This window comes from Cynocephalus volans, chromosome 14 (genome assembly GCF_027409185.1).
Source record: "Cynocephalus volans isolate mCynVol1 chromosome 14, mCynVol1.pri, whole genome shotgun sequence".
In the NCBI taxonomy this organism is placed as follows: Eukaryota; Metazoa; Chordata; class Mammalia; order Dermoptera; family Cynocephalidae; genus Cynocephalus; species Cynocephalus volans.
In genome coordinates, this window is record NC_084473.1 from 21,519,033 (window position 1) to 21,529,611 (window position 10,579).

At 35.8% G+C, this 10,579-nt stretch overlaps 1 pseudogene; it reads left to right on the plus strand.

Annotated features, from left to right (window-relative positions):
- The first annotated feature begins 2,852 nt into the window (after positions 1-2,852).
- On the plus strand, positions 2,853-4,748 carry LOC134362474 (E3 ubiquitin-protein ligase Mdm2-like; annotated as a pseudogene).
- Positions 4,749-10,579: the final 5,831 nt, after the last annotated feature.

Below are 10,579 nucleotides of genomic sequence, written 5' to 3' on the forward strand. Positions count from 1 at the left end.
GCTAAGGTATGAAAAAAAAAAAAAAAAACAGTTAAATTAAAACATTATAAAAAGAAAGCACATTGGTGTTAATTACAGTTGTACTGCTTTTGTTTACTTTTCTGAATAGACTAATCTCTTTTTTTAAGTGAGAGTTATTCAAATAAAGTTTATATATAGTAAAATTCCCCCTTTTTGTATTTCTCAAAGCATTTGTATATTTAACCTGTTATTAAATTTATAATCATAATGTTGCTTATAATGTTCCTTTATAATTTTAATGTAAGAGCTGAAGTGATGTTCTCTCTTTTATTCTTGATATTGGTAATTTGTGTCTTCTCTTTTTTTAAATTAATCATCTCACCAGAGGCTTATAAATTTCATTATTGATTTTTTTCAAAGCCCTCATTTTGTTTTTTTTGATTTCCTCTATTTATTTAATATTTTCAATTTCACTGATTTCTGTTCTTATCTTTATTATTTTCTTTTTTCTTCTTGCTTTGAATTTAATTTACTATTCTTTTTCTAGTTTCTTAGGTTGAATCTCCATAGACTGGTTTTAAACATTTCTTTCTTCCTTAATGCTATAATTTTTTTAAGCACTACTTAGGCTGTATCACATAAATATTTAAATGTTGTGTTCACTTTTATTTAATATAAAATGTTTCCTAATTTCCCTTTTGTTTCTTCTTCAACACAGGGTTTATTCAAAAGTGTGTTTTTAAATTCCCAAATATATGAAGATTTTTCCAGCAATTTTATAATGATTTCTAGTTTCATTCCATGGTGGTCTGAAGACACATGTTGTGCAATTTTATTTTTCTAAATTGTTTAAAATATTTGTATCACAGAATATGGTCTGTATTGGTAAGCGGTGAATTTGCACTAGAATAAAATATGCATTCTGTTGTTATTGGGTTTTTGCCCTTCATCCTATAAATGTCAATTAGATCAAGTTAGTTGGTTGTGTTTTCAAGTCCTTTACTCCCTTGCTGATTTCCATTTTACTTATTCTATCAATGAGACATCTCTAACTTTAACTGTGGATTTTAGACCAGTCATTTTTAAAATACCATGTGTAATAGCACAGATTCTTAATGTCTAATAAATTAGAAAACTTTATTTTACTCAGATAAAGCTACTCAATTAGCCAAGATTTGTTTACTGATGCTTAAATGTAATTTGGGCTTTAGTAAAAATAAGAAATATCAAATACTTTTCATAGAGCAGTGCAATAATAACAACTATGTACATGTTCGTGCATGATTTAAGCAAAAACATATTTTGATATTTGAGGCTTTCCCTGTTAAGATACTTTCTAAATATCACTAATCAAAGGGCAAGACACTAGAATTCTTCTGATATTAAGATCTTAGGTGATAATTTTTAGATTATTCCCATTTTAAGTCTCAACTGCATCAGCAATCAAATGGGGAACATTACTCTCAATGACATATAGGAATCTTTTCTTTCTGTGATATCATTTTCACCATTACTTTGGCCCCAAATCATCATGCTTATTTTATTTACAATTTGATTTAACATATTTTTCCGGGGGCCTCTCACTTTTCTTCTGCGGGGTAACTTACTAAATAGAGCCACACTTTGTCAGTTACAAAATGGCACAGTAACCATAGTCCTACTTATGTACTAGGAAGTTATAATAAATGAGGAAACTAATAGAAAATGTAGTTGGTGTTAGTAAACAATTGTGCACAACCAAGTTGATCTTGTTATAAAGAGTATTATCGAGCTAAAATACCGTCATGCAATTGAAAGTTGCCTCTTTCCTCCGAACCACAATAGCACATCTGTCCCAGAAACTTAATTATATCTGTAATATCACATTGTATAAGCCTTTACATAACCTCATATTGTTTCTAACTCAACATTTCATCTTTCCATCCCTAGGCAGCTAATTAAATCAGTGACAACTCTTCAATACATACTAAGGCAAGAATTTCTACTTCTTATCAACTAGTTCCTGCACATAATTTCACATTTTCTTTTTACTAGAATCTTGAAGAAGCAAGACCTAATGGACTTAAAATATGTTGCTTTCAGAGCTACAAGAAAAACTGAATTTTTAAGAATTAGGCCAACTGGTATTCATCTGAATGGAAGATGGTTTGACTGGTCAAAAATGACCTGGTCAATGTGCCAGTGTGGCTTTTGATTAAGTCACTCCAATGATTCTAAATTGGTGCCATCTACTTTAAAAAGAAACCTAACTTGTAAAGCATGGTTTCTTACTTCTTATCCAGAGAGAATTAGTGGAGAGAAAATTAAGTTCCCTCATCTAAGTAAGCACCTCAGGGAACTATTCACCTATCAATGTACAGGAGAGTTTCAGCCTGTAACTTACCCAATTTCATTAGCATGAATGGGAATTTTGTGTGAAAACCTGTGTGAATCATTGGTTTAGGAGATCTATAAGACTTTATGGATTACTTTTATTTTGTAATGGCTCTATCCTCCAGCTTAAACTTGGAACGCTTTAGGCTTGCAATATATGCTAAATATTGGAAGAAATCAAACCTGGGCTTTCAAAGGTAATCAAATCAGAGTAGCATTACGTACATTCACCATTGTGAATGTCAGGTGCATGTCAGATGTTAGGTACCCAGATGTTCACTGGCTAAAGGGTGCCGACAAGTTTAAGTTTTAAGCTTTCACCAATTACGTTATGTTTTATTAATGTGTACTCATTTATGAATATTCTAAATCAACCCCCACCCCCTTTTTTTTTTTGTCCCGCCTCAATATCGGGCCATCAATTTTGCACCCCCTTGGGTGATCCAACCCCGGGCAATTTTGAAAATGGAGAGTAGTGGAGAGTACAAATAAATGGCAGGACAGCGATTCCTGGGCGCATGCGCGCTCACTTGCGCCTGCGCACACACTCGCGCAGGCTCACACACGGGCGGAAGGGGGCGCACCCGCGGGAAGCTCAGCATGCTGGGCTCCTTTTGGGGCCGGTGTCCTCAAGTGTGAGCAGAAAGAAGACGAGGCAAGAAGTTGAGCCTGATGGGCAGCCCTAACCCCTCTGACGGAGGACCTGCCGCTTTTGCCGCCTGGAGCCTCTTCCTCCTCCCGACCCAGTGCGTTCCGGCGCCCACCGAGCCCCGGGGCGTTGGGAGCTGGGAACGTTGAAGGCCTGCCCCTTCCTCTAGGAGCCGAAAACCCCACGTGGCAGATGTGCGGTTCCCACAGGTCAGCGTCAAGCACCTCGCAAATACCAGTTGAGTAACAAGACCCCCAAAACACTGCTTTTTAAAATTGCTCAGGTCTGTTGGTTCACGAAAAGACGTGCATAGTATAAAAGAGGACCTCTTGGGCGTTTATGGATCCCAGGTTAAGAACTTCTGTACTAGAGATGAATGAGGTCAGTGCACTTACCTTTCTGAGACAGTTTGTATTTTATCTTGGCCGTACTCGTATATGATGGCTAAACTGTTGCATGACTAGAAGCAACAACGTGTATATTGTTCAGTGATCTTCTAGGGGATGTGATTGGAGGGCCAACCTTCTCTGTGAAAGAGCACAGTAAACTATGCACAGGCATCTGCAGAAACTTGGTCGTGGTCAGTCTGCAGGAACCATTGGATTCAGGCACATCTGGGAATGAAGTCAAGTAAGCTTGACAGTGAGATCAAAGAGACCTTGTGCAAGAACTACAGGAAGAGAAACCTTTGTCCTCTAGTTTGATTTTTAGAACATCTACCCTATCTAGAAGAAGAGCAATTAGTGAGACAAGTAAAAAGGTGATTAAGAACTTACATCCAAGAACTTGTAATTTAATTGTGGAGATAAAAACAGAAATACTTATAGGACATAAGAGTATTTTGGAAGTTCAGGGGAAGAAGAGATGATTTCTGACCAGAAGAAAATTCAGATGAAGTACTAGTGAATGATAAAGCCGCAGAGATCTGGTAGTATTTTCTTTTCTTTTAATGAAAGCCTCACTTTATGGGTAATAAGTGAAATATGTTGTAGAAGAAACAGTAGCAATAAATTGGCGGGGACTCCACCAAATCCCAATGTTGATGCTGGTGCAAGTCAACATTCAGGTGATCGGTTGGATCAGGATTCAGTTTCAGACCAATTCACTGTAGAATTTGAGTCTCTCAGAAGTTTGTAGCCTTAGTGAAGAAAGACATGAACTCTTAGATGAAGATGATAAGGTATCTCAAGTTCCTGTATATCTATTAGGTAAGTGAGAGGGATAAAGATTCATTTGAAGAAGATCCTGAGATTACTTCTGGAAATACATGTTATGCAGTGAAATGAATCCTCCCCTTCCACCCCATTGCAACAGATTTTGGGCCGCTGGTGAAAACTAACTTTCTGAAGATAAAGAGAAAGATAAGGGGAAAATAAACTCAACACAAGCAGAAGAAGGCCTTGATGTTCCTGACTGTAAAAAATAAACAAACACAAAACCTACAGTGAATGATTCCAGAGAGCCACATGTGAGGAAAGTGATGAGAGAATCACATCCACCTTCCAGTCCCAAGAAAGTGAGCACTGTTCTCAGCCATCAGCTTCTAATAGCATCATTTAGAGCAGGCAAGAAAACATCAAAGACTTTGAGTGGTAGTGTTTTCCTTAGTGTTATAGAACTTTGTGCTTTGCTAAGGTCAACTTAAAAATTATTCATGGCAATAACAGGGAATCTTATGTCATGCTTTACATGTGCGAAAAAGCTAAAAATAGAGAAATAAGCCTTAGTATGAAGGCAACCAATTCAAATGATTGTATTAATTTAATTTCCCTACTTGACTGGTTCATAAAGTAGAATTATTTATTTCAAATTGTATAACCCTAAAACTTAAAAAAACATAAAACTTACTTTTTATTTATTTTTATTTTTTTACATGTATCAACTGAGAAAGTATTTCGGCCCATGTATATTTTTTCTCTTTTGTGTGATTTACCTACCCGGGAGGTGGGTAGTGAATATTTCCTTCCTCTTAGTAAAATTTCACTTCTGTTTATATTTTATTTGCAGGTTTCAATATAATTTAAATACGATATGTAACTCATTCTTTATCCCTAAGTACTTATGTTTTAAATAATTTGCACTTCCTCTTAAATGAGAAGTATCTGTTTTATACACACACACACACACACACACACACACACGTGTGTATATAAAGATTAGAAGATATATATGCACATGTATGTATATGCACACACAAGGGTACTTGAAAAGTTTCATGGAAAGATTTGCATTATATTTTTATTTATTTGTTTGTTTGTTTGTTTGTTTGGCAGCTGGCTGGTACAGGGATGGAACCCTGGACCTTGGGGTTATCGGCAACATGCTCTAACCCACTCCGCTAACTACTCAGCCCTTTACATTATTTTTTAATTCTATTTTTTCATGAACTTGTGAAGTACCCTCCTATATGTAAGTAGGGCATTTAAGTGTAACTTATTTAATATTTTTCATGTAAGGAAAAAAAAAATTGTGTGAAAGATTTAATATTTTAATTTTAGATACTCTTAAATCTTCTGATCTTTAGTTTCTCTGCTCTTTAAGAGTCTCTTAAACTACTCTTTCAATGTGAAAAATAAATCAGTAGTTATATTTGGCACTATGTAAGTAAAAATGTACTTATTCTCCAGCCACTTTGCTGTAATGAGGGATAGGTAGTGATATTGTTGTCAATTGAGAAGTCTTTGAGGATAGCCATAATTTACCCACAAGAAAAACTTTTTAAGCTTGTCTAATGGAATATGGAGTTGTCTTGGGGTTCAAACTAATATACCAGGCCTTTTTTCACTCCTGATTTCAGGATTTTGTGGAATCTATTGTTTCCTCTAAGTTGAAAAACAATTCTGAGACATTTGAAGTACCTTCCTGAGCTGGGTTCCATGACCTAGGTTTCTTAACTTTGCTTAAGGCAAGTTTTAGAAACCAGTGAATTCAGAAAGATGAATTTAGAAATCTGATAAACAGAGATCTGTTTATTTTCAAACTAGTCTGAAAGGTGGTAACTTGTCTCTAAGTTACCCAGGAATTATGTATCACTTTTCTTTAAGAATGACAGAGTCAGAACATAGGATTCTAAAATATCTCTTAAATTGTATAGATTAATTTCTTGATTTATATTTAAATATTAATCTTCAGCAAAATAGTGCAGATAACCATTTTTATTTAGGGTCCCAGTGTTTTTCCACCATGTATAATAGTTGTACATATTCAGGGGTGGACAATAAAACCAACTTACTATAAATTTAGAATAGAACTGAAGGATAATTTCCCACACCAAATTTGTATACCAGTTGCTAGCAATATATTGTTATTTTAAACTTCAAAAACAAAATCCACAGGCACACATGACTTACTCATGTGTACATATGTAAGTAGGAAACAAATGGCTGAAGAGATCAGTACATTAGCCAGAGTGGTCCTGAAATTCAGTAAGGCTTTATTAATTTGGAATTTATAATACTTTCAATAGACCTAAGTAGAATTTATCTTGAGGAGAGTTGGTGGTATAAATTATGTTATAAACAATGTAGATCTAGGCTATGTGTATGCATTGGTTATGCTATTTACAAAACATTTAAATCTGTGTGCAAGTGGAATCTCATTCCACATGCCCATAGATTACTAATGTAGTCTTGACTGTCTACATTTTTAGGTTTAATATACACATATTATTTATTGATTTACAAATATATAATGTATAAAATGTTCGTTGAAGGAAACTTGAAAGGGGAACTATTAATGACTATGTAAGGATAACAAGCATGAAATGGGTCACCGTACTTTTGACTCTAAGCTTCACAATCATGCCCTTGGTTCTTAAAACCAAAAGCTTTTGTTTGTTTCTTCCTCCGTAAATGTGTGTCAGGATACCCTCAACCAATGTTAGAAACTGAACAGAGGAAGAAACTGGAAAAACTCTACTTATGAAATATAAACATCCCTGTCTTTTACTACAGCTTTCAGCCCTCCCAACTCTCCAGTTTGTTTTATCTCAACCTGCCTTTCTTCTGACCTAGATCTCCATATGTCTGTCCCTTCTCCTTTTTTATTTTTTATTTATATCACCTTCCACTCCCACCATTTCCTTCTAAATTCTGAATAGATTTCAAGTCATCCACTCTATACTATCCCCTTTTCACTTGGTCTATTATTATTCTCTCACATATACCTCACAGAATATTAATTCAGGACCAAGTCCATTGTCACCCTTCCCTAATCAAGTGCCAAGCTAGGTACACTGTTTCAAGAAAAAAGAGAACCTCACAGACTGCTGTTCCTTCCGATGTATTTTGTCTAGCATCAAATGGGCACTCTAGACTGACAATCTGGTTTGCTCAGCATACTTTTTCTCACATTCAGTACAGTGGCTATTTTTAAATCTTGGCCATCTTCCTCAAGCTTTCTATTCATCAGCTCTGTAACCTGTTTGCAGCTGATCATCCTACCTCTTATTTCAGAGAAAATAGATGCCATTAAAAATCAGAAATCTTTTGCATCAAAACCCATAAAGGTAAATGTACCTATTTTGTCTTAAATACCTCAGTGTAAGAGATTTTGAAAGATTGATCTATTCACCTGAGTTCTGGAGTCTATAGCCTTCTACCTCCCAGGAAGTCTTGCTACATTGATTTTTCCCTCTTCCTACAATGTCTTCAAAGAAAAACAAGTAACAAACATTGGTTGAGGGTATGCCGACACACATTTAGAGGATGAAACTGAGATTGGTCTTAGCAATGTCCCAAACTGAGAAATGTCCAAAGTCCTGCTGCTTGAAAACGGAAGAGCTAGAATTAAGATAGAAATATTTGACCCATTAATAAATGATTTGCTACCATACATTGATTGAACCACATCATCATTTAAACATCCTCAGGTCTCTCTCATCCTAAATAAAATTCCACAAAACAGTCTTGGAATAATTATCTACCTGACTGTCTCTACTTTCCACATCCCCCAACCATCTGGCTATACCCTGCTCTGTTCCTTCGACACCTTGCTTCTGCTATGCTCACCTGTGAGCTCCTTGTTGTCAATTCCCCTTCTTTTTGAGTTGATGTCTTACTTGATATTTGTATTTTTAAGAACTCAAAGTTTTTAAATGTTCTCACTGAGATCTGTGGCTTTTCTTCTTCCTCTTCAGCTGCTCCTTCTTGGTTTCCTTCATGTAGTCCTACTTCCTCAAATGGTTCTCGATAGGATTTGGTCTTTGGCCACATCATCCACTATGATGACCTTGATGAGGACCTGTTTGCTGATGCTTCACAGAAGTGCTGAGAAAGATCTGTTTGAGCTCTTACTCACCACCACCACCACCTGCCCATCACATCTCACCTACACCAATAGCCTTTTCTCTCTTAATAGCACACAGGTGCAGTGCAGTGCAAATCTTTGATTTAGTAACTGGCCCTGTGGCTGAGAAAGCATTTTAGTTTCCACAGCTATAAATGTGAAGTGTGTCAGCCCTTTGGTTCCTTACGGTATACTGAGGCTTTCTCATGCCTACTTCTGATGCAGCCTGATAAACAGATTTTCACTCAGGTCCATTTCACTTCATCATCTCCCTCACTGTTATAGGTGCTGAGTTTGAAGCTATTGTTATCTGCAGCCATGTTCTGCATTTAGATGTTGGAGACATCCAGGTACTAGCTTGAGTTCTCTGAAAATTTCTGCCACTTTGTGAGATACAGAGAAAGATGACAGTTCCCAATTTTATAGAAACTATGAAGTGGGACTTTTAAATAACAATCTTAAATTGATGACTGGGGACCATGGGTCCTCCAAATGGCAGAGCTGGAAACTTTGATCTCTTGTTTGCATTCCTGGCTCTTCTCCAGTTAGGATTTGCAAACATCGGGATCTGTGCAACAAAGGTGCTCTCACCAGTAAGTCAGCAATGAGTGATGTTAACTCACAGAGTTACATTGGTTTGCTTAGGGAGCAGACCTGATTTTATACTCAGCATGTTTGTTTCTCTCTGTCCTTTTAGTGGCAAGCAGGGAATGATATGTACTGTAGTAAGCAAGTTCTGTGATATACCTTAGCAAAATTTGCTGCCAAGTTTTTAGATTGGTTTTTACTAAAGGCAGTTTAATATTCATTGAAGAAAGGGTCTACATTAGAGTGTACTTCTGTTTAATTAGAACTCTTTGTCCATTTTCTGCCTACCCACTGTCCTTTTCATTTTCCCTTTGTACTACTTTAGTCATTACAAAATAGAAAGAGGAGAATAAGGAAGAAAGGGGGTGTTAGTTAAAGAAGGAAAAGAAAGTACCAATAAAGGCCAAAAGCCTTAGTGTCCCAGGGATTCTCAAATAGACCTATGTGCAATATCTATATTACTGCAAAGATCACTACTTATTTTTCAGTAAGGACATTCTTTTATTTGTCTAAATAAAGTGTCTATCTCTGTGCCTAGCCCAGAGTAGTCAATAAATGCTTAGATCTCACTAAATAAAGTTTTGTAACCACCAACAAAATTTCAGTGGGGTATTTATCTTCTCAGAAAAGGACAGCAATGATTTTGACCACATCCCATTAAAGGCTGTACTTTTGTTACCTCTGGACGAATTTTACACATGAGTCTTTTCATGTATTGGTAATATCCTACTAAAATTTTAGACTTTCATTACTCCATTTGTTCCAAAAATGTTTGTGAAAGAAACAGGGAAGGTAAGATACAGGCTAAATATATCATAAAATCTTTTGGGCTGGCCCGTGGCTCATTCGGGAGAGTGCGGAGCTGATAACACCAAGGCCACAGGTTCGGATCCTACATAGGGATGGCCGGTCGCTCACTGGCTGAGCGTGGTGCTGACAACACCAAGCCAAGGGTTGAGATCCCCTTACCGGTCATCTTTTAAAAAATAATAATAATAATAAAAATAAAATAAATATATCATAAAATCTTTATATCCTATACATCCAAGGTATAAATTTCTGGGCTACTCTGATGCTGACATGTGCCACTTACCCTTAGATACCAATTTCAACCCCACAGTTAAGAGTTAGATATAAGATAGACCATGATAATACATAGGATTACCTACCTAGATTCTCTCCCTCTTTCTACCCACTCTCTATATATTATGTATGTCTATACATATACATATTTATGTACACACACACATACACACACATATATGAAACAAAGTACACTTGTGAGGAATGCAAAAATTCACCTGGAAAATAAATTTTAATTTGGCAGTATTGATTATTTCCCTCAACTATTCATACCTTTTGATTTAAGAATTTTATGTCTGATAATTTACTGTCTATTATTTAATTAATTATAATAAACCCATATTGTCAAATATGACTCATTCCAAATCAAGTGCCAAAAGAATACTAAATTATGCAATAAAACACTGATAAAGTAATTTCAACTGAAAAAGGCAGCATATAAAACTATTATGTGGGGTTTTTTTGTGTTTTAAAGTTATTGCAGTACCTTGTATATTCTAGATAGTAATCCTTTGTCAGATGTATATTTTGCAAATATTTTCTCCCACTCTGTTGGTTGACTTTTAACTCTGTTAATTGTTTCTTTTGCTGTGCAGAAGCTTTTTAGTTTGATATAATCCCATTTGTTTATTTTTCCTT